Here is a 25,153-nt window from a genome sequence, read left to right as displayed (position 1 = left end):
CAGGGGAAAATGTTCTGGGGTCCTAAGAGGGATCAGGTGACTGGTCTTCATGAAAAGCCAGTTGAAAAGCATTCCACATATTTAAGAATCACATGTAATCCTTAAATGTGAATTTATATTCAGTAAATGACTTGTTTTATTATGCCACTCATACAATGAAGAGCATCTTAGATTCTGATTTTCTCCCATTTTGTGGCAAGGTCTATAAAAAATTTATATATAATCAGTAAGAGATATGTGATAGTAATGAAGATATTACTTTTTAGCATTTTTTTTTTAAAGATCTAACTTCAAAAAGTATTCCAAACAGGAGAAATGCACAGGGAATTAGTGATAAGGCAACTTTTGAACATATGGATAAAATTTTTCAAATGAGAAGTCTATCCATCTACTGATGAACAAAGAAAGGGTGGTATATCCATACAATGAGATACTATTCAGTCATAAAAAAGGAATGAAGTACTAATACATGCTCCAACATGGATGGATCTTGGGAACATTGTGCTAAACAAAAGAAGGCAGGTGTAAAATGTGACATATTGAATGATGCCATTTATATGAAGTATCCACAATAGGCCAATCCACAGAGACAGGAGGTAAATCAATGGTCTCCAGGGACTGGGGGACGGGAGCAATGGGGAGTGACCACTAACAGGTATGAGATATTTTTTTTTCAGGTAATGAAAATGCTCTGGAATTAGCGGTGACAGTTGCATGACCCGTGACTATACTTTAACCCACTGAATTGTACACTTTAAAGTGGTGAATTTTATGGCATATGAATTATATCTCAATAAAAAATATATAAGGCAATTTTCAAACATATAGATAAAATTTTTTAAATCATAAACGTTTTTTAACTGAGAAATTCTCAATACAATTTGATGATACATCTAATGAATAAGTACCAAAAAACATATCCATAAAGATGGGAAGTCATAAGGATTGCCATGGAGAATGGGTTTCCACTTTGGTGAAAATTGAATCAGCATCTAAAGCAAACCTTTTACTTGGGATCAGGTCACGACGGCTTGTGTTGTGCCTCCAATTCTAATTCTAGAACAGAACTCATCCAGGACCCGGCAGCCTGCATCAGTGAATAGGTTATGAACTCCCGCCTTCCTGAACCAGGGTGACAGCAAAAACACTTTGGGTTTGCTTTTCTGATAAGCAGCCCTTTCTCTGATCCCTGATGATGGAAACTAGAGACCAGTTTGCATAAATGAGCGTGTACAGATAAGGGGAGTTTTCCATGACAGAAAGGCAAGGATTCAGAGCAGCCAAGCAAAGGGGTCTGTGTGGGAAACCCAGGTAGGCCCCCAGTCATAAATACATTTATTGCTTGGACAGTAAAAAGTACTGGAGAGTTTAAAATAAATTCAGAGTTATTTAAACTTAATTTATGACCAGGAAAATAAACCCTCTCTTCCACCATTAATGTTTTTTATCTGGGCCATCAAATGTCACACGCTACTGATTTTGGATGTAAGGTCACTGGAAACAACATATCAGAGGTGTCAGCACCACAAATCAAGTGAAATTCCCTTAAAAATAAAAATGTCAGGAGTAAAATAATAGGCGATAGTTATTTCATGCTATGAGAGACTTGTAATATATCAAAGGGTTCACCTTTTTTTAACCTTTATGATGTATCACTTTCAACACTAAATATACTTTTGCCTAACAGATAAAGTACAGAAAACAGGCGTCGGAATACCAAAGATAATAAGAATGGTGACGTATAATAAAATGATTTGGTGGCACATAAACATTAGGAGGCAGACCAATGAATATATCAAAAGACCAAAATAACCCTGCAGATACGGAGATCTGATGTCTAGCATGTCAGTTATTTTAAGGGGTCATCTTAAAGGTCATCTAAAATGGTGGCTTTGGAATCAGCATACAAATTATATTGGGTTTCAATAAGGAAAAAAAAATGAATGTCTTAGGGATTGCAAAGCTAATATAGTTCTACACAGAAGTTCAAATCCTGAAGCAGTCCTCTGGTCTTTCATCCGTGGACTGAAAAAACAGAAGCAAGTATCAATCTGTGGGGAGGAGATGAAAGATAAGGGAGATTTGGAGCAGACAGGTTCTTTACAATCCTGACGTTAAACAACTGACAGGTGGTGGCATTTGCCATAATGCATTGTTGCTAAAGGCATTAACTCCTGGCAGAGTAAATTCACCCAGGATTATACTTTATGCAAAAGCATCTGACTAAAAGGGTTTTCAAAGCCTTAGGTAAAAATGACTTTGTTTCATCCTTTGACATGTCTTACCACAATTTTCTAGGACCTTAAAGGTAAAGTCTCACTTCCTGATTCAAGGACTCATAATGTGGTGGATGAAATGGCTCCAGGGAAGGATAAAGGAGCGTGGAGCCACTCACATATAAGCACAAATTTCACCCAAGATGGTAGTGAGCAGTTAGAGAAAAGCCATAATACATTAGTGTAAGCCTCCCAAAGTCCTTTTATCATTGGGAATCAGGGGCAGGGGAGGGTTTGCCAGTCAGCAGGGTAACGGGAGTGGGAGCCAGGCCGGTGCCATTGCTCCAAATTTTCCCCCAGGGTCGCAACACTGTCAACCTATGTTCCAGAAAGGGGAGGTGTGGTCAACTCCACAGTGGAGTGTCCTTCTTGGCTGTGGTGACGAAAGAATTTTCGTGATAGAATTGAATGCAAAAGACTTGAAATGGAGGCCCAACTCCAGGAGGAAGTGCTGGAGCAGTGCCAAGATGGGGCCTCCACTGTGGCCCCCGGCTCTGGTCAGGCCACCGGTGTGAGCGCCCCTCATGTGCGCGAGGTGGCTGCTCCATCTGGGAGGCAGGCTCCCTGAAACCATCTCCAGTCTGCCCTTGACTTAATATTATGTGATTATAGGAAGTCTCTGAATTCTCTGTACCTCAGTTTCCTCAGAAGACTATTTGATATCTACATTTGTCAACATCTCAGAATACCTCTACAAGGTTTGGGAATCTTGGTTGAAGACTTCATATCCCTTACATAGTCCAGCCATTAAAAAACCTGTCATAGTAACCACACTAGTAGGGGTGAGGATTTAATAATATGGGTAACTGTTGAACCACTGTGTTGTATATTTGAAACCAATATAAGATTGTATATCAACAATACTTCAATAAAAAAAAACAAAAAAACCCAACTGTCTAAGCTGAAGTCTGGCTCTGCTGAGCTTTCAGTAGGACACTGTGTAAGATGCTAAACTTTTCTAAATCCGGGTTTCCTTGTCCACAGCACAGGGATAGTAATTGCCCTACTTGCCTGATGTGGTGCTGTGGGATGAAATGGAAAGTTCTCAGGATCACAAACTGTGCACTTAAACAACAGAGAACAAGGAGTCCCTCGAAGCAGAGAGCTGTTGGCCTCAGGGATCCTGGCTCGCTGTTGTCCTGCTGCTCAGCACATCAACCTTCACCTGCAGACACTGGACCTGACCTTGCTGTGAGTGTAGGACTGAATTGCTCAAATGGGCTGAATCATGCTATCTGAGCAATCTGCTCAAATGATGGATGGTTCCTCTGGTCAAGATGGGATTCGATTTGGAGTCCCATCATGAGAGACAAGAGCCTCAGTGCCAGCCACCTCCCTATTTATTTGTAGATTTGGCTTTAATAAGCCAAATGGTGCTGAGGCAATTCCATGGGCATCAGATGAATTATTTATACATCCAATTAAATTGTTTTATTGGAGAACTCAAACCTATTTAACTCATGAGTTTTCAGCCTGGTGTATAGGAATTCTATTGGGCATATTCTAATCACTTTCTAAATTTTACTTTGAGGTACAACCTTGAAATTTCATAGGCATTAGGACTATATGGCAAATAGATGTTCATAAACAAAGCTTTATAAAGAAAAAAATTTTAAACCAAATTTAGGTTTGAGAAAAACATCAGTTTCTACAAAATGTTTACTGGATAATCTGTTTTTGAACTGATTAGACCTTTGCAAGTGAAAGATATTTAAAATCAAATGTAGGGATACAGCATTTTTATTCATTTTCCCTAACTTTAAGGGGAGCTTCCTCTTCCTTCAGGCATGCAATTTCACTCAGAAGTAATTGCTAATCCTGCCTCATTCTATTACTTGTAAATTCAATATAATTAGAGACATATTCAGTTTATTACTAACTTGAATTTTTGCCCCGATTATTTTCAGCCTGTTACCTTTTCAAAACACTTTATTAGAAACTTGTTTTAGTATCACATTCTTTAAAGGAAAACTATAACCCCCAAATACATTTTACAGGAATCGCTCAAAATGCAGGACCCACTGCCAGCAACTAATAAACTCAAATCACAAAGCTTAAATCAGAAGGCAGCCATAAACTGCTGCAGAGCAGTTAGGGCACGTTTAACCTGAAAATTGAAATTCGTGTGCTCTAATACATAGTTTCAGGAGAAACTCTCACCAGGTCTTGCAATTTAAAAACCGTGTTCTTATTTCATTGACTGTAATGCAATTTAGCCCCTAAATATCCTTTTTCCTCTGAAGAACTCCAAACACCTCCCTGGTCATTACCTGAAGCATCAGCCTTGTGGGCTGGCATTGATCAGTCCTGTTTTATGGAGTGAGGGGCTTGGAAGCTCAGTGGTTCTCAGGCCAGGCCCTTGGGATGAGGAGTTTTGACCTTGCTGCTTCAAGGAGGTGCGTCAGTCCCCAGGAAAGGGAATTTCAGGGGAGAACGCCCTGGTGAGAGGGTGAGTCTACACTGACCCCTGGAACCAAGAGGTGAGTCATTGGGCTTCAAGGCCCATGTGTCAAATGGCCTGCAATTTTGCAAGCTTGTGCAAAGGAGCCCATGGGTACACATGAAGCACAACACTGCTTACACTCAATTCTAGTCAAAAAACAAGTTGCTTTGTGGATATCAACAAACCAATGCTAAAGTTTATACAGAGAAGCAAAAGACCCAGAACAGACAACACAGTTTTGAAGATGAACAAAGATAGAAGACTGACAGTTCCTGACTTAATACTTACCATAAAGCCACAGTAATCAAGAATTTGTGCTACTGATAAAAGAATACACATATAGCTCAATGGAACAGAGTAGAGAGTCCAGAACTATAGTCAACAATATAACACACAAATACAGTCAACTTATCTTTGACAAAGGAGCAAAGGCAATTCAATAGATAAAAATCAACTTTCCAACCAATGGTTTGAACAACTGGATATCTACATGCAAATAAATGAATGTAAACACGGATTTTAAACCCCTCACAAAGATTAACTCTAAATGTATTGTAGATCTAAACGTGAAAAGCAAAACTATACAACTTCTACAAGGGAAAATCTATGTGACCTTGGGATTGGCAATGAGTTTTTAGATATAATAACAAAAGCACGAACTAGGAAAAAAACTTGATGAATTAAACTTCATTAAAATTAAAAACTTCTGCTCTATAAAAGATACTGTAAAGAGAATGAAAGACAAGCCACAGACTGGGAGAAAATCTTTGCAAAACACATCACTGAAACAGGAGCTGTATCCAAAATATACAAAGAACATGAAAGCTCAACAATAAGAAAAATAACCCCAACTAAAGAAATGGGCAAAAAATCTGAACAGACCTCACCAAAGAAGATACACAGATGGTAAATAATCATATGAAAATATGTTCAATATTTTCAATTATGGGGGGATTATAAGTTAAAACAACAGTGGGATACCACTACACACCTATTTAAATGGCTAAAATCCAAAATACTGAAAATATCAAGTATTGACAAAAATGTGGATCAATAGAAACTCTCACTCACTGCTGGTGGGAATGCAAATGGTATAGCTGCTTTGGAAGACAGTTTGGTAGTTCTTTAAAAACTAAACATACTCTGACACACAATCCAGCAATTGTGCCCCTTTGTATTTACCCAAATGAGTTGAAAACTTGCAGCCATGCAAAACCCTGCACACAGATGTTTACAGCAGTTTTATTCACGAATGCCAAAAATTGGAAGCAACAAAGATGTGCTTCAATAAGTAATGAATAAGCAAACTGTGGTATATCCAGACAATACAATATAACTCAGAAACAAAAAGAAATGAGCTATCAAGCCATGAAAATACATGGAGCAACCTTAAATGCATATTATCAAGCAAAATAAGCCAGTGTGAAAAGGCTGTACATACTGTATGAGTCCAACTGTATGACCTTCTGGATAGGTGAAAACTATGGGGACAGTAAAAAGGTCAGTGGTTGTCAGGGGATGAGGGGCACAGAGAGGAGTGAACAGGTGGAACACAGGAGCTATTTAGGGCAGTGAAACAGTTCTCTATGATATGTAATGGTGGATACACAACCTTATCCCTTTGTCAAAACCCAAGAACTGTACAACACAAAGAGTAAACCCTAAATATTGGCTTAGCAATTACCACAAATGTACTTCACTAATGCAAGAGGTAAATAATAGGGGGCACTGTGTGCAGGGGAAGATGGGGTATGAGAAAACACTGTCCTTCCTGCTCAGTTTTTCTGTAAACCTAGAAATGCTTTAAAAATAAAGTCCATTAATTTTTTTAAAAGCTGATTTGGTAGTTCACATTATTTAAATTGCTCAATTTTTTTGTCTTGTTCTGTAGATACTGGTCAGGTTCTGCTTTCTACGAAAAGCACATAATTGATCTTTCCTCAGGTCCAAGCAATGCACGTATGATATTTTTAAATAGTAGACAATGAATACCATCATCCCCAATTTACAGAAGGGAAAACTGAGTTTATAAGATGAGGCATAAAGCTGTGGCAAGAATTCAGACCTCATGATCACTGAAACTATAATATTTAATTAATTTTGTGGCTCTCACATACACGGAGGGGCAGTCACTTTTAAAAGATGAACAGAGGCATGGTTATATATTAAAAGAAGACTGTGGCTGCCAACCCTGTTATTTAGGCACCTTGTGCCATCCTGGAGCCATGGGGAGCCTGGCGCACTTACTGTGTTGGTTGCTGCTTCGTTCTCATTACTGGTCCCACCAGTAAATCAGTGACGCGGTGAAGGTGAAGAACCTTATCTTTAGGACCGTGTGCATCTGGGATGAAAACCTCTGGTCCTCTCAGTCTATCATTTTCTTGATGAATCAAAAGACTATTGGGCTTATTTGAATCATAGCAGCATCTGCAATGACATAATTATAATTTCTTTACAGAGAAAAGAAATCTGGGTGTGGAGATGGAAAATGAGGGAGGGAAGACAAATTTACATTGTCTAAGGAGAATGTGATGATTTGAAATCTCACTTGTCAGTCAGGATGAGTTAGGTTATTCTCCAGTAACAAACAAAATTGTCAGTGGTGGGAAATAGCAAAGCTTTATTTCTGACTCCCCTACATGGTATTCTCAAGTGGTAGGAGAGCTCAACTCCATCCTGTCCTCACTCAGGGCTCCAGCATGATGGAGCCTCCACCACCTAGAATGCTGCCAGTCACCAGAGCAGGGAAATGGGGACATATGAACCATGCACCTGCTCTTAAAGACTTCCACTGAGAAGCAGCATGCAGCATTTCTGCCCACATTTCCTTGGCCAAAGCAGGTCACATGGTTTGAAGTCCAACTTCAAAGAGATGGCAAAGTGAAGTCCAACCACGCAATCTGGAAGTGGGGTATCAGGAAGCATCAATAAATGACAGTAATGACTGCCACTCTTCACATGCCTTTATCAAAGTTCCATACAACAGATTGTTTTTGAAGGAGGTAGAAGAGGAAGGACAAAATACAATGAAATTTAATTGACACTGTTTCTTGGGCACTGCTTAAATAGGAACTAGATCAAAGCTTGCCTTGGTTTAGAAAACTGTGTATTTTATTGATAATGCAAATTAGCCTTAAAATGTAATTTAGGGAAAGGTTTCAAATATGAGTAGTGAGTTCTTTAGAAAAATCATAGGCATCCATTGGCCAAACAGAACCCTGTACTAATAGAGCACAGTTGAAGCCCTAAGGAATTACTTCATTTCATACTAATCCATGGTCACAACTATACTCTTAATTCTCAGTGGCCTCCTGACAGAATAATGGGCTAATCAGAAAAGAGAGTCATTTAAAAGATACAGGTTTAAAAAAAAAAATTGCCAGGAAAACAAAACTCAGCACATGACTTATGTAAGAAGTGGCAGGAGCTTTGGCTTCATGGGTAATAGATCAGAATTTGTCACCAGCATTTTCGTTATCATAACACTCACTCTGTTCTTTTAAAATTTGGCTTGCCTAGTCGTTGAAGCAGGACTCCAGCTGATCTCCCCAAAATCAAATATGTAAACAAAGAAACTCATTTATACAGCATTTACTAAGCACCTACTAGGTGCCTGGCACTGTTATAGGAAACAAACACAAAATTCTGCCCTGAACAGAATGAAAATGCACTTAACTTTAAGTTAAATTGAAAGTGATGATTATGATGACTTTTTTTCAGTGTCTTTTAACCCTGACTTTTTGGTTTGAACAACAGATAAAAAATGTTTCTGTCCGGGGAAATCTGGGTCATGGTCCTCCACCAGCCTTGCAGCTGGCTCGTATGCATGGGCCAGTCCCCTTCCCAGCAGAGCTGTTAGGACAAAACACTGAGCCAAGTGGAGAACTAGTCTCCTTGGGTCCTCAGCTGACTTAATTCCTATACCACATCACGAAAGGCACTGGACTGTTCTGTGCTTAATTTCTCCATCCGTCAAAGGAAGGTGGTATTTCTTGCCCCTGTGCCCACTCCTCCCAGGGTGTATCCGTGGATTAATTACCAAAAATCTAGAAAGTGCTCTAAGTGCCTCATAGAAAGGAATTGTTTCAAATGCAATGCTCTACTTCAGAATTCCCCAGGAGAAGCCAGGGCATGGTTTTGGTTTCTAGCTTCCCCAGTAAGGATCTATCTACCCAGCAGTGCAGCTCGGCCTCACCCAGTGCTCATTTACTGAGGGACTGGTTCTCTGGTAAGCTTGTAAACACTAAAATTAAAACAGTTTCAGACCTCAAATATGTCACAGTCTGATGGGAGACATAGACACAGGCTGGGAAGCATGTGAAGCATGGGAAGACAGGACTAGGTGTGACACACCAGGTTTAAAATTACACAGTGATTCAGAGGAGAGAGACCCTGGGTCCATCATTATGTTGAGTTCCTCACACAGTCTAGCAAACAAAGATATTCATTAAATACTTGTTCAATGAACTAATGAATAAATGAGCTAGTCCCAGTGCTGGGTAAATTGAGTCATTTTTCCCATGTACAAAATGAGAATGCAGTGCCATTTTCTCAGGGTTATAGTGAGGGCAAAGTATATAAATATATCCAGCAAATCAGTGATACCTAGCACCCAATAAAAACCTACTTGGGAGGAAGGTCCTTCAAGGTGGTAAAAAGGATGGAGATGGAAAAGGGGAGAGGTGTTTGGGCAGTGAGGGAATGGGATCTCCAGGGGACAACCAAAGAGCAGAGAGCAGGGTAGAGATGTGCAGGACCCGCAAGGCAGAGCCGTCTAGGAGCCGCACGGAGGAAGAGGAGCAAGCAGCAGATCAGGAGGCAGGCAGTGATGACTGTGGGACTGTGGCTTATGTTTTCCACAAAGTTGAATTCAGGCTTGGCACATCAACTGATAGCAAGATTCCAAGGCAGGAATCATGGTTCCCACCCACTGTTCCAAATTCCTAACCAGGTTACTATTTTCCCTGATGGGAACACAAGACCTTGCAGAGCACACTATACTTTGCAAAATGACTTCACCTCTGTGATGCGTTGTGCTCCCCACAACACTATGGGAATTAGAGATCTTAAAGAAGGTGGAACAATTTGCCCAAAGCCACAGATGTGAGGTGAATTTGGAACCCCAGTCTTGGCTGCACAAGCTCCATTTCTACCACCTCACTGTCCACCTGCTGAGCAATTGCAACCCCAAATCATAGCACCCCCGCTGTCCCCATTTACCTCAGCTTTGGCCATTATGACCACGGTCCCCGTCAGTTACCCACCTCCCCCAAATGCAGAGAAAGTGCTTGAACTTTCCTCCCACCCTAGGTCCTTGGCTGACCACGTCTCCCTCCCACAAGCTCAGCCCCCTGTCAGGGGCATCTGTGGCTGCCTCCACCCCACACCATTCTTCAGCTGCTCCTTCTGCTCCTCCTTCTTCAGCTCAGACTGCCTCCCTGAACTTCTCCCAACAATATGTATGTTCTCCTTGCTTTAAGAAAAATAAAAACAAAAGCCTCTTCTCCCAACTGGATTTTGTGAGTAAAACCCCAGCTCTTTGCAGAACTGGAAGGAGCAGGCACAGCCCTGGGTGCTCAGGACAGTGGACAGGGTGTGGGGCAGGCAGTGGGGAAGCAGGGCCTTGGTGCCTGCCCCACCAGGGCCAGTTACGTGGCTTCAGCCATGGAACCCCCTCTGGCCAGGTCTCGGGTTCTTTGTTTGGAAAGCCTAGTCAGGATGCGATGATTCCCAAGGCTGTGCCCTCTGCCAGGTGCCCAGATTCTTTGAGGCGATAGTAGACAGTAGAGCCTCGTGCAGGTCCTGGGCTTGCATTCAGATGCTGCCGTTTAGTAGCTGTGTAGTCTTTGGCCAGTTACTTAAGCTCTCTGTCTCACCCCTTGGCTGTAAAGTAGAGATAAGGACAGTCACCTCACAGGGTGGCCAGAGGGTTAAGTGGAGAGTGCAAAGTACTTCACCAGTGCCGGGCACCCCAGGACAGTGCCTACTGCTCATCAGCTTAATTACTCCCACAGCTATCACAGTTGCATGTTGACATCCCTACCACCGTTCTTGGCCTGTCACCCTTCTCTGAAATATAAATTTAAGGCTCTTATGAGGATCCATTGTCATCCTCTACCTGTTGTGCTGTATGGGGAAAGCAGATAGCACACAGCCAATGTAAATCACCATCTGGCCTATGGATGCCAGTTGGCAACACTACAGAGACCACATGCTAGAGAAAAGGGCACCAGAGCAGGAATAGGGCAGAGAGGAGGGATGAGACACCAGCTGACTCAGTTCATGTCACTAACACATGCAGAGCGACACTGCCTTATACCCAAGACAGGTGTGTGTGTTCATGTGTGTGTACACGTGTGCACATGCACAAACCCAGGCAGGGAGAAGTATGTAGTGTTTAAAAATAAAGACAGTGTTTCTGTCTTAAGGAGCTTACACTCTAACTGAAAGACTAAGACAAGTAACTGAAAAGTTTAGTTTGGTTCAGACTATGGCATGTGGAAACATAGGAGGCAAATGAAGTGCAAATAAGGACATCCAGTCCTGTGGAGGGAGAGGTTTCCTGGTGGAAGTATCACCTGAGATGGAGCCATAAGTGACAGGAAGGAGTGCAGCATGCATCCATTCACTCAGTGAAAGTTTATGGAGCACCCATATGTGTCAGGCACGGTGCTAGGTCCTGGGGAGGCAGTGACAAACAAAGGCAGACACAGTTTGTGGTGGCAGGTGGAGAAGAACATCTGGCACAAAAGAAACAGGAAAAGCAAAGGGATAGAGGCATGAAAATGCAAGTCAAAGCATGGCTGTGACGACAGAAAAGAAGAGGCAGCTGGGAAGGCAGTTGGAGGCCTGGGTAGAGTATTCAATGCTAGGCTTTGAACATGAACTTCATTCAGGGCATGTGTGAACACAGAGGCATGTGTGTAGAAACGGGGATGGGAGGAAGGTGGGAAAGGGAGTTGAGTGCAGGTGCCCTGGGCAGGCTGTGACTGAGCCAGCCTGACTGGCAGAATCAAATGGAGGCAGGATCAGAGAGGGGAGCTGGAGGAACTGGCATGAGTTAGGAGTCAGTTTAGCTACAAATGACAGATGACCTAACATAACAATAGCTTTAGCAAGTTACAACCCAATTTCTCTCTTACATGGAAGAAGTCCACAGGGACATGACCCAAGGCTGGTAGGGCCACATCATCAAAGATCCGTCTCTGTTGGTGCTCTGATGTCCCAGGCGTGAGGCTCACACCTCAAAGTCCAACATGGCTGCATAAATCCTAGCAATCATGTTCTCATTCCAGCTGACAAGAAAAAGAGAAAACAATGAGTGCTTCTTCTCCTTCTAAGGACACTTCTATGTATATTTGATTGACCAGAAGTGAGTCTTGTGGCTATGCCCCATTGTCAAGGAGACAAGGGTATGTGGTCTTATTGTGAGCAAGCACGTATCTGGTAGAAATCTGGGGCTCTGCTCTTAGGGAAGAAAGAATGGATTGCAGGAGTTACCTGCCTGTCTCTGCCATAGGAATAAGTCAGAAAATAAGCAAATTAAAATGTCATATGTGGGATGCTGAATAAATTCCAGTGTAAAAGAAATTAAGGAAGATGGGGCTACTCTGTATGGAGTATTCAGGGAAGGTCTATCCTCAAGAAGGAGCCAGCCATGGAAAGATCTGGGGGAAGATTCTTCCTTGCAGAGAGAAGAGGTAGGACAGAGGCTTCATGGCAGGGGTAAGTCAGGGGTAGGAGAGGAATGACAAGGACATCAGGACTACACAGAGGAGCAGATGCAAGGCTGTGTCCCAGGGCTTCCAGGAGGGGTGGAAACATGAGTGGGGTTTCTTAGCACTTTTTTTTTAGAGGGGTGAGAGTGAGACAGAGGCAGAGAGAGAGACAGAAGGTAGACACTCTGTCTCACTCAGACCCAGTGTGTGCTCATCTGTCCCAGACTTTCCAGTTTCAAGGTATCAGATGGATGAGCAGATGATGATCTAATCCAGACCTTTCATGATAATAATGGTAATACAATTTCTGTTACTCAGAGCTGTTTCCTCTTCCCCGTCAGTCCCACTGGAGCCCCATGATATCTTTACTGCACTTGGGGAACCTGCACTGCCAGGTGTCAATAACACCGCAGCCTGTACATGATCTGATTACAGCCTCTCTTTGGCCTCATTGCCCTGTCCTTAGGCTGTCCTAGGCTAGAACTGGGACCTAAACTATTGTTCTGGGCCCAAGACAGCTTGGCGAAAAGCTGGAGGCCATTAAGGATTTAATACACAGTCATTCACCTTGGGCTCAGCTGTGCTCACTTCCAGCGAAGCCAAACTACGTCAGTGCGGCTGCTACATCATATAATTCTCCCAGCACCCTAGGAACTGGGAGAATAGTTATAATTCCCATTGTACAGGTAGAAAAAGAATGGAAACACAGGAAAAGTAATTGATTGACCAAAGGTGAGGAGCAGAACATTCTGCTCTCAGCTACACAGGTGCAGCGTCACAGGACACCCCGCCTGCTGTAGGAGGCGCCTTATCCGCCCACCCACACAGCCCCCTGAGTGGGGACGCTCCTACCTGAGCTGACAGTCACTGAAGCAAAACAGCCTCGGGAGCCTTGCTCTGTTTCCTGCTATGGTGACCCCCCAACACACACACACACACACACACACACACACACACACACACACACGCACACACACACGCACGCACGCACACACCCCCGTTCTCCCCCAACACACACACACACCAGTTTGCCCAGGACTGGGAGGGTTTCCCAGGCAGGAGAGTCCCAGGCAAACCAGTTCAGCTGCTCGCCCTGGATGGAACGGCTGAGGCCATCTCACATGGCCTTAAGTAGGGGTGAGCTGCCAAGGCAGGCCTCAAACGAAGATAAGGCTTTTCTCAAATGCTTTATAATTTGCTTTGAAAACTGGACAGCTCAAGGAGAGAGATAAGGAGGCACCCACCACATCCAGAAAGATTTTTTTCCAAAAAGATGGGTTCAGAGAACCTGGTGTTGGACTAAGCTCTTCTTTCCCTGGGCTGAATCTTTACTGCTCATGGCTGCCTATGCTAGCTGCCATCTCTCTTCCTTATATTTTAAACCAAGAAGATGGTTAGAGAAAGGCATGGAAATGACGCTGCTGGGTTCACACACAAAACACAGGGCTAAGCTCATGACTGGAGTCAGTGAAGCTCTCTTCTGAAGTCCTTCCAATCAGAGTTCACAAAAGGCATCATAACAGGAGGTTGCAGGAAGCTGCTCATCCACACAGACATAAAGATCCTGCAGTCTTGGCCAGCACACAGATCTTTGTGAACAGTAAGTTCTGTGGCTCCCAGTTGTCCTCTGAAATGGTGAAAGACCCTCTGAGCAACATCTTTCATTCTGATCAGATGTAGAAAAGAGGCAGAGACGAACCACCCAAGCAGCGCAGACCCCCACCCCCTTGGTCTGCTCCATGTCAGTGTCTTCTGGAGAGGCCTCTAGGAAGCAGGGTGCTCTCAATTTCTACCACTGCAAAAGTTGTTAGTGGACAGACCTCCTCCTTTGCTTTCCCTTCTCATCTCCACGGGTACTTCACTGAAGCCAGCCTTCCAGATAGATGAGCCAACTTCATCTTTCCTTTGCTCATCACAGGCTCTTCTCTTCGGAATCCAAGGCAGAGCCATGAGGTGGAAAGAGTTGAACAGCTAGACCCGGAGATTTCTGATTTATGTAGGAGAACAGCAACATGCAAAGCGAATTCCCACCAAGTGCTCTATTTTGAGGCCATGTTGTGATACAGTGCCTACCCTAATCATTGCCAGGTCAAAGGCAGGGGGAAGGGGAAGGCTGAAGGGTCCTATTAAAATCTTGGCTGGTGGGGAGCAAAAAACAATGCCTGTTACCTCGCTGCATAGGTGAAATTTTAGCCAAAGAATTAAAGGATATGGATGTAAAGTAGAAACTCATGATTTCTTTTAATTTTCTTTCCCAAGGTTACTTGGGGCTGCATACTTCTCACTTATTGCTAACAAAAGGGATTGTGCTTGAATTCCTTCCAGTGTCTGGGGTTTTTTTCAACCTCAGAAGCGAACATTCTGCTCTCAGCTACACAAGTGCACGGCACAGCACCATGGTATCTCATAAAACCAGCTCCAGCCAAGGCGTTTGCAGACACAATGGCACAATTTACGAGGCACACCTCGGCTTGTCCCTGCAGGGGGCAGGGCTGGCTCAGGGGGACAGATTAAGGGGCTCCTTGCTTCGATGTTACTAGGTCAAATTAAATGCTAGCCAGGTGTCCCTACAACACTCCCCACTAATAAACCTGGGTCTCATGTGAAAAATGATCCCAAGACCTTGAATCAACTTTCATCACAGATAGCAATCTCATCAAGGGTGTGAATCTGCCAAAATATCAGGACAGTCTGAGCAAGGAGTCTGCTTCAGTCTAGCTCTAATGACAGGCTCCTTTCTAAGTGAGGCAGCAAATGCAGCAGGCTGAATGTTTTCTTCTCCTGTGACTCAGTTTAGAGTTTTATCACAAAGGCCAGAGCCCCAAAGGCATAACCAAGGAGGATAACGTGGCTTTGGTAATATGGAATCTAAGTTTCAAGTTCCTTTCTTTCCAGCAGAGTGGCCTAGGCAAGTCACTTAACATCTCTCTCCTCTTCTGTGTTATTTCCCACCTCTTTACACCGGTATGAAGGTTGACTAAGGTGATGTATATATAATCCTTAGCCTGCGGGAAACCCTCCATTGTTATGGCCACTAATAGTCTTAGTGTGAAAAGGAGAGCATTGTGTATCAATTGGGCTTCAAGCAGTTCTTACAGAAATCTCAAGAAGTCTAGATAAGAGTAAGCTGAAGTCAAAAGATCATTTCCAGGACCTCTCTGGCTCTGGGGAGTGTGGGTAAAATTGAAATATTTCCAGAATCTCTCCCCTGGCTCTAGTGCATCTCCATATCAATAGGTTTTCCCAAGGGGTGGAGAGAAGTAGTCCATCTCCATATCAATAGGTGATTACAAGGGGAAGCAAGGTCATACCTGGATGGGAGAGGTTGAATGGAGTCCCTTTTTGCAGAGACACAGGTCATGAGAGACAAGGGCAAGCAGAAGTGGATGACTGCTTGTAAGCAATAAACGAGTTTCTCCTACTTTATTTCTCCCATTCACTGATTTTGGCTTCAAAGGTAATTTGCTCTGGGCTGGGAACTTATTTTCCCCCCAAGAGTTACAGGGAGGATACCCCTTTGTGATTCCAGCTCCTTTGGCAACCCCCTCCGTTCATGCCTTGCGGCTCCTGCTAAGACTTCAGCTGGCATCAGTGACTCCAAGAGCTGTCTTGGTCCACAGAGCCTCATGAGCTTGGGGTCGGTTTCCAGGCTGACTCTCCTTTCAGTGCCACTGCTAGCGGAAAAGCACAATCAGTGGTGGCCTGGCACAGAATGCTATCTGTGCACACGACGCAGAGACCAGCGATTGCCTTCTGAGGACAGCAGACAGCCAAGTCCTAGAAACTTTCCCTAGGAAAGCACTGGACATGTTAATAACTTGGAAGAAGTAAAACCTAGGAAGAGCGTGCACACGATGAATGGTTTATTACATCAAGGAAGGAATCAGCAGAAAATTTAATTAGAAGGTAAAAGAGAATGAAAAGAAAGAAATGTGGCAGCTCCCTCAGCCCAGTCACTTTCTCTCACATCCAAGAAGCTGCAGGATGTGATTTAACATGACACATTAAGGCGTCACCTGGATTCGTAAGGCACCGTGCAACTCAGTGGCTGTGTGTGCCGTGTGATGTGACTGTACCCTCAGCAAACACACATCTTTTTATCAGACCCCAGACCGGAATCGACACCGCACGCTAAGGATTGGGGGTACCCCCACTCTTTCTTGTAATGCAGTCCAACACCCCTGGGTGTACCCGCCAAGGGGCAGGAAGGCTGTGTGTTAGCTGAGCCTGCTCCTATTTTCACCTTCTACAAAAAGTCATGTTGCAAATAAAATTCCTTGGAAGCATTGTTTTGCAAATCGGCCTTTCTTTGGCTTTCCTTCTTTGTCTAAGTTGGCAAAATGAGCAGCAGTCAAGGTGTGCCCCTATAACCTGCTGGCAATGGAGGGACTTTGTTGTTTACTTAGCCTAATTGGTTGCCTACATTGACTACACTTTCTGGAAACTTCTCGACTCTGAACTTCACAGAGCAGGGTTAGATGACTTCAAGGAGAACATTTTTGTGCCCTTTAAATCGTGGAGTTAAATAAGACAAACATTCACTGGAAACTTGCTATTTATAAAGCACTGTGCTGAGCTCAATGGGAAGCAACAGGAAATAAGCTCCGGGAACTCACCGTGTAGAGGGGAGGCACACTGGGACATGGACCCCAAAAGGTGCAAACACAGGTTCTAGGACAGGGGAGGAAGACACTGGACTTAACAGTTTTCCAGACTGTCTTAACTTGTAGAACTGTCTTGCTGACCACAGAAATCTAACATCTTGCGTTTACTCCCTTGCCTGGCCATCGACAACACTCAGGCAACATTGGTCGAATGCATGTTGCCTGGAGAAAAGAGTGAGTAGCTGGGCATGGAGGGTAAGAACTCTCCAGAAAAGAAAAACTGCTTCAGCTAAAACTTGTAAGATTTGTCAGGGAATAGAAAATGCCAAGTATACTGTAAGCTGGGGGCAGTGCATGGGGGTGGTAATTAATAGAGATAAATCCAGAAAGGTTCTGGAGGTTGGGGCACACCTTAAAACCCACTTCCTAAATATGTTCCAGTAGGACTGGTAAAGGTGTTATCCTCCAGAATGCAATTTAGAAGGAAGTTAGCTGAACCTTCCCCTGACTTGTTTTTTCTTTCTCTTGTGGCGTTGAGCACAATGTTTCATGTGCCATGAGTGGACCTGAAGCATAGAGAAGCAGAAATACAGTCCTGAAGCCAGTCAAGCCACTGATCTCTGGCCACCCAAGTGGTAGTTGTTGGGGGCGATTTGCGGAAGAAAGGAAATGTTCTCATCCATATGTTTCACATCCACAGATTCAAAGCATACAGGCTTTGAAGCCAAATGGATGTGATATCAAATCCACATTCTGCAACTTTCTACACCATGACCTTAGCAAGTTACTTTTCTTTGATAAACCTCAATTTCCCATTTTTAGCTCAGAAAATAACTCCAGTCTCATTTGGCTGTTCTGGGGATGAAATGAAATCATGTGACTGTGCCTGGCCCCTAAAAGAAGGTGTTCAGTATGTGTGAGCTCCCCTTTCCCCCCTTTCTGTTTTAAATCTGTTTTCATGCTGTATGCAATTAAAAGTTTGATGTTCAAAAACTGATTTTCCAATTTAGGGGCAGTAAATTGTAAGTTGCTGCTATTTTCCTGAAATGACATTCTTTAGAGTCTGTTGGATTTCTTTTCAATTGCATTAGATTCTATTTACCACTTTTCTAATAGGACATCAGCATGTCTGGGAAAGACATACAATGGCTGATTCTGACTATTAAAGCTACCTATGGAAATGGTAACTCCCCAGACCTCCATCCATCCACTTGGCCCCATGGGCTCAAAGGGGAACATTTGTTAGCCAATATGTCAGACATCTTCATGTTTAACACCACTGCACTCATTAATTCTATTAGCCTGGTCTTGTTAAGATCCTACCCACACTGAAACCAGATGCATTTGGGTTAAACTGTGCTGGGGTGTATGAGCGTGCTCTGCGTGGTTCCCCGGCCTGCCTGCTCAGTCTCCCAAGAGGAAGGTGCTGTCTCTCGGAGCACCTCTGACAATGACCATCTAGCCTCAGCAAGGCCAATGGCATCACACCTTTTACCTCAGGCCCTGCCCTCAGATGACGAAGAAGAAATCAGGTTCGTGGAGTGTTGGTGGATAAAGGCCCATTTTCTTTAGACTGGCCAGGAGGAGCCCATCAGCGGCGGGAGCCCGCCATGTGAGGACTGTGCCCGGGCCCTGTGCTTCCGGCCATGCAGATGCCCTGCACCTCTGCAGGCTAGCTGTCTGAGCAAAGGCTTTTCTGGACTACATCTTTGTTACATGGCAAATCTTGCTAGCCAATTATTGTAGGGAAGGTAAATAATCCCTGAGCACCTGTTTAATTTAGACTCTTTTTCCAAACACTCAATTTAAACCCAAGGAAGCCTGCTTTTAACAATCGGTTTTGCACAGCTCGCTTCAGACCCTACCACCTAAAATCCTTTGTGTCCCCTGAAGCCTCCAGCATCCTTCATTTGCAGGTGGAGGGTGGCCCAGGACCCACACGACCACTGAATCTTGTGGGTCTGAGAGAGAAGTAAACACAAACAGGCTTGAAACATTCAAACTGCTCAGTGCATCGAACTGGAGAAGAGAGAACCATGGCTGAGCAACCTAGAAATCTGCCCTCAGGTTCCCAGGATGAAGGCAGCTTCCAAGCCACACACAGGGGTGCAGATGGATGGCAGGGGCAGGCGCCCATGGCCTGCTGTCTCATGGACCCGTCCGTGGTGCCTCCTTGCAAACTCGTCTTTGTGGGTGAGGAGGTTTCCCAGCTCCTTTGCTGTTTCCTAAGCAGGGTGTGTCTGACCGGCGGCAGGGGCCAGGAGGCAGAAAGCTCATTTGGAAGAGGGCGGCTCTATCCCAGGTCACCATCCACAGCAGGAAGGTGCCACGGGAGCTACTTAGTGACACCCGCTCCTCTCCCACCCATCCCAGGGCCAGGTGAGGGGAAAGGTCAGGTCAAAAATAGGAAATGGGCTAGGAGCAAACGAACTTGAAGGAAGGGAAAGCAAATTTGCGGGACTTTACAAAAATCCTCTTCAGGGAAAAAGGCAAAAATGAAATAAAGAGCACATTTCACAGGAATGGAGTTGATTATCTGACATCCTGAAGATGTTGTGGCTCTGAGTGTACCAGCAGGGAGAGATGGGGCGAAGGGACCCCATGTAGGGCAGAGACAGGGCATCCCCCCAGTGGCCCAGTGACTTTCACTGGATGGAGGTGCCCTTCCCAGGAGGGTGACGGGCTTCCACAGGGGAATGGCCAGTAAGGCTTCCTCCTCAGAGCAGAACCGACTCCAGGTGGTTATGGCTTGGCTAGCTGTGGGGGGTTTCTGGATGTCCGCCTATGTGTCCTGCTCGGAATTCTGAACATGTGTGGACAGTTATGCAAAATTCTTCCTTTCTCTTGGCAAGAGCAAAGAAATACTTAGGAGTAATTTCCTCTGAGTAGAAAGGGCTGGATAACTGACCATGTTATTCAGAAACTGCATAGACTGCATTGAACTAACTGCAGAGCAGCCTGGATTAAGTTGTGTGGTCAAATGGAAAGAAACGGGGTTTAGAGCCAAGTTAGACTGGGTTCAAATCCTGCGTCCCCTGGGACAGGGCATGAGCATAGGACACCCTCCACTTCTCTGGGCCTCTGGCTCTGCATCTGCAGCAGATGAGCAACAGCACTGCGGGAAGGGAACAAGGGGGACAGGAAGGCTGGGGTGCACCTGTGGCCGCCCCCTAGAAACACACCCCTGGATCCTGTGGCCCATGCCTCCCCAGCCCTGAGCAGTGGTGATTTAGTGAAGGGAACTTGTGGCAATAAGCCTCTGTAAAAAGCATCAGAAATGGGATGATCCTGCATGGAATGTATGGCTCTTTGGTCCCCACCCAGCTGTCTGGTCTGGGCCTTAGGTAGGTCTTCCACTCTGTCAACAGAAACCAGGGCATCTGGGCCTGGCCTCAGCAGTGGCTTGAGCTGAACCCTAGACTGTCTGTCAATGACAGAGTCAGAAGAAACCATTTTGGAAGAACTGGTTTAAAAAAAAATCAAGGACAATCAAGGACTAGTTGCAAAGTGGGAAGAGGAAAGTGCTTGGCTCAGAGGACACTATGGACACTGAGAGTCCAGCTCTCATCTGCAGTCCAGACCTCTTTGACATTTGAAGAGAACAAAGGGAACCTTCTCCCAGCCCCTTCCCACCGACTGTGCACCCTGCTCAGCCCTTCACTAGCCCTCTTTCTTAGCCTGTCGTTAACCCCTCTGAGGGCAGGTTCTGCCTTTATTAGATGGGGATAATCAGTGTTGTCACGTGAATCCAGTGAGCATATGCACCTCTCTCGGTGCTTTCTGGGAGCCTGGAGACAGAGCTCCGGAAGTGTCAGCTCTTTAGGTGTCTGTGGACCCACCTCACAGACAACCGAAGGGGCCAGGACGGATATTCTTCCTGTTTGAAAATATGGAAAGATTGACTTAAGAGAGGTTAAACAGCTTCCATCAGTTAGTGGGAGTTGCAAGGTCAGATGCCAGGTCTGTCCAAGCCTTGGTGCACACAGAGCCTTCACCAGCATGATTTCCACCCTCGGCCCACCCACCTAATTCCCAGGCCCTGTGTGTGCTAGAAGATCTAAGGAATCTAAAAGGCCAGATGAAGAAGGCAGATGGAATAGAAAGAAAGGTAGAAAAATCTCTCAAGGGGATCATCTCACTAATTGGACCCCCCAATAAAGGGGGAGTATTGAGGGTGATGGGGGCCATGATGTGGAGTGGCAGTGCCATTGGCCAGTTCAAGGAGGCATCATCAGTGGGCACCCAGGAGGGGTGCTGGACTCTATGCTAGAGTGGCATTGGCTGGGTGGCTGGCACAGCCTTTCCAGGTCCAGCAAAGACAGGCCCTGAGTTCTATCCTTGACCTGGGGACAGAAATAACAGACCAGGGCAGAAAGGCACGCACAGGCTTCCATGCTGTCTCTCCTTCCGGGCCAGGAAAGGAGAGAGGGAACAACATTTCAGCTGCGAGCACACAGCCCTGAGCTAATCGCTAGCAACCAGGATGGTGGCCACTGCCGAGGGGGCTGTGCCGCAGCACAGTGGCTCCAGGAATGATGGAGTGGCCTTTAATTGTTTATGCTCTGGAACCTGGGAAGTGTTGGCAACAAAACGAGAGTGGAGAGGCTGCTGGCAGCCAAGACACAGACTGGAGAGGAAGCTTCCACTCACCTAAATGGTTAAATGGCCAGTTTGCCAAGGCCACTGAGCAAAGTGTTACCTCACCACGGGGCAGATTAAAATATGCATTTTCTCCTAATTGAGCACAGTGAAATCAGCCGGCGGTCCTGTCACAAGTACAGGAATGAATTGTCACAGCACGAAATGCACTACTCAACAGAGCATCTATTATATGGGAAAAAAGGGCTGCGTGAACTTCCTTCACATTGGAATTTCAACTGCTTTGTTGTGCAGTGGCTTGGAGAAGACTGTGAAATGGCCAGCCGGCTGTCCCAATTTTCTAAATGGCAGCTCATGGGGCCATGGTCCCCTCATGTGCCTGCAGCATACCACATGGAGAGGTCTAGTTTGTAAACTGGACATGAGAGCTAAAAGCTTTTGCATAGTGCTTGACTTTTGTTTTCTATTTCAATAGATGTTTTATATACTTATATGTTTAAACATATACTAAGGCAAATATATGTAAAACAAACCCTATTTTTCCCCTACTTTCCATTATGAAGCTAAAAGTGTATACTTCTAAGAAAACAGAAAATCCCAGGACAGAATAAGTCTATCTTATTCATAAATTTGATGCAGGCTGCTAGGGTAAGGGCTGGCGTGGCAGCCTCCCTCCCTTACACAGACCCCTGCAGGATGCTGCCACCACCACCTGGCATGGAAGCTTCCAGGGAGGCTCATTTCCGGGAAGGCCCCTCTGCCACCACTGGATGGCGTGAGTTATGAGACATGTCATGCTAAGCTGATGTCAATGGTCAGAATGGACAGAACCTATGTTCCCCATTTTTATCCTCATACTCCTTAGTAGTTTTGAGCATACCTACTGTACTTTTTGGTCATTTCTTTTTCTGTTAAATATTCCTCATTTCAGATTGTTCACAGATGCTTCCCGATCTTAATCCCCCTCAACTCTCTTTAACTGAGGCATCCATTTGAAGTCAACAACGGCCCTTGTGGCCTGTCCAGTAATGGTCCAGAGTCCAGTACTGTCTTTCAAATGTGTAGCTAACACCAAGTGGTTGGCACATGCTGGCTCACAGTCATCTGAAACCCACAGGTCTCTTGCACATGAACCCTCATGATTGCATTCGCATAATGGATTCTGTGTACCTAAATGTGTACTCCACATTTATTTTTATCAGCTTCCTCCTTGTCGTTTCAGCTTTGTTTGGCCCACTGAGGACATTTTGAATCCTGACTGCGTCACTGTAAGAATGGAAATGTAAAGTAGCTGTTTCTCCCACTGGGGTACTATATCTGTGAGCTTGGCAAGCACCTCTTCTTTGTGTTCCACCAAGTCAAGGATAAAGATATTCACCCAGGCCAAGCTCAGAACTCTGTGACCTGCTCTAGAAGCCTCTCCCTGTTAGAATTCGCCTGAGTTACCAAGTCAACCATTGCCTGAACCTCCTTCTAGATTATAAGCTTCTTGGGGGTGAGGGACTGTGACCACTCCATCAATACCAGTGAAAAAATGCAAGGGAAGAAATCTGAGTTCTGTTTATTCTTTTATTAAGAAGGACAATCATGTATTAGCATAAGTAAGACTTAGGTGTGATTACAGGTGATCATATAAAAAATACTGTGTCTAGGATCCTGATAAAATGGGTGGCATAGGAAACGTAGCCCATGTAGAACTGCAAATACAGTATCTTTCCCTGGACACACAATGGGCTGTAATGACTTCTTTGGTTCTAAGAAGTGATTGGAGATGAAAATAGAAGACGAATTAGCTTTAATTAGTACATTCATTTTTTATTCTTCCCAGCTGCTTTCATTGGCTTACACTCAGACTGTGGGTCTTGTTCCTGGGGTTTACAGTGAAGCCCTGAGCACAGATGTGGGCAAACAGCCTACGATGGCTCCCCGCAGGGTCCTTGGGCGGCCACAGGTGGCCTCGCGGCTCCCCTGCCAGCAGCTGTGAAGAGCTGGCTCCCGGGAGGGCGGTCTGAAGTCAGCAGACAGAACTGGGCGGGGATGGGGGCAGCGAGGGCACAGTCTTCTCCTTGCTGGCCACTTCAGCTCCAGTCGCAAGGTTACTTGACTTCCAGAGACTTCTTTGCCCAGTCCTGTAGTTAAGTCACAGTAAATGCCACAGTAGTACTGGGAGACTGACTGCATTAACAGTAATTAACAACAGCTGACATTTATTGGCTACTTACAATATGTACATGTGTTATCTAACTTGATCCTCATAAGAACCTGGAGGTTGTACATTATCCCCTTCATGAGTGGGGAAACTGAAGCTTAGGGTGTGGGGGTCACATGTCCAAATCATGACACAAAAGTGGTGGGCTGAGTCCAGAGGAGCTGCTCCTGACCACTGGACCACACTGCTCATTGATAGTCCTGCCTTATCATTTTACACCACATGCAGTTTGGGTAAATTTAATCCCACAAGTAATTTCGGAGTCCCTATCACATGTAGGTACTGTTAGATGTCATAGCTGTTTCTAGTCAAACCACAGAATTCCTGGCTGTATAGACCTTACAGCTCGTGGGATGAGGTTTTGCTGTTCTAACAACCTCAAAACCTCAGTGAGTTAAGGTACCCAGAGAGCTTTTCTACATGTCCATTGCATGGTCACTTGGGGACCCAGGCCAACAATCATTCAATGTCTCCAGGGAGAGGGGAAGAGAGAGACGTGGAGCGCTCACTCCAGCCATTAAAAGCTCATCCCAGAAGGGACACACATCACTTCCACTCCTAGGCAAGCTCATGGCCCCACCCACCCTCAGAGGGACCAGCAGCCTCACCCTACCACATGGAGACTAAGGCAGGACTCATGGCCTCACAGGGCAGAATGTGGAGCCACGGGTTAAAAGGGACTGGGAAGCATTTCTTTTTGTGAGATCAGGGAAGGCTTCATAGATGGAGGGTCATGGAAAAATCTGTCAGCGTGGGGCCCTGTGGAAGGCACTGGAGGGACAGCTGTGGTATCATCAAAGCTGTGTTTCAGGAAGTTGCTTCAGATAGCCACATAGAGGGAGTTTGAAGTCAGGGCCTCAGGGCAGCAGGGGGGCTTTTGCAATACCTCAAATGAGAGAGGCAGGGGCGGTGGGCTGGGGCCAAGGAGGACGGAAAGGACAGGGAGGGTCTGAGACACTATGTGAAATAAAACCCCAGGACCTCAGATGCAGACGTGCTACCAGGCTAGATAATCAAAGCAACCAGAGAGAGTATGTGAAGGAAAGAAATCACCCTCATTTCAAACCTACAGGAGGTTCTTGGATGAAATCAATGGTGCTTCCCAAGAATCCAGAAGTGGTAGCTAAAGCAAGGGCAAGCCGAGTCTTACTTCTGTGGAGGACAGTATGTGCCTGGGCCCAGAGACACCTTGTTGGGCAAGAGCTGCTGCTAACCCTGTAAAATATTTTCTTCTCCCAGGAACATTTCATTCCCTTTTTACCTTCTAAGTGTGCTATAGAATTTGTGTACTGGCCCTTATACAT

General features: G+C 45.0%; 1 long non-coding RNA gene across 1 annotated transcript; it reads right to left on the bottom strand.

Annotated features, from left to right (window-relative positions):
- Nucleotides 1–6,999: 6,999 nt before the first annotated feature.
- On the bottom strand, nucleotides 7,000–13,516 carry LOC118974157 (uncharacterized). The gene is made up of 3 exons (XR_005063777.2): nucleotides 13,290–13,516; nucleotides 11,862–12,014; nucleotides 7,000–7,146 (listed from the first exon to the last, which is right to left on the bottom strand). It is a non-coding gene; the product is annotated as an uncharacterized lncRNA (long non-coding RNA).
- Nucleotides 13,517–25,153: the final 11,637 nt, after the last annotated feature.

This window comes from Manis javanica, chromosome 6, assembly GCF_040802235.1.
Source record: "Manis javanica isolate MJ-LG chromosome 6, MJ_LKY, whole genome shotgun sequence".
Lineage (NCBI taxonomy): Eukaryota > Metazoa > Chordata > Mammalia > Pholidota > Manidae > Manis > Manis javanica.
Note: the sequence above shows the minus strand (reverse complement) of the source record. Positions and strands in the feature narration are given on the sequence as shown.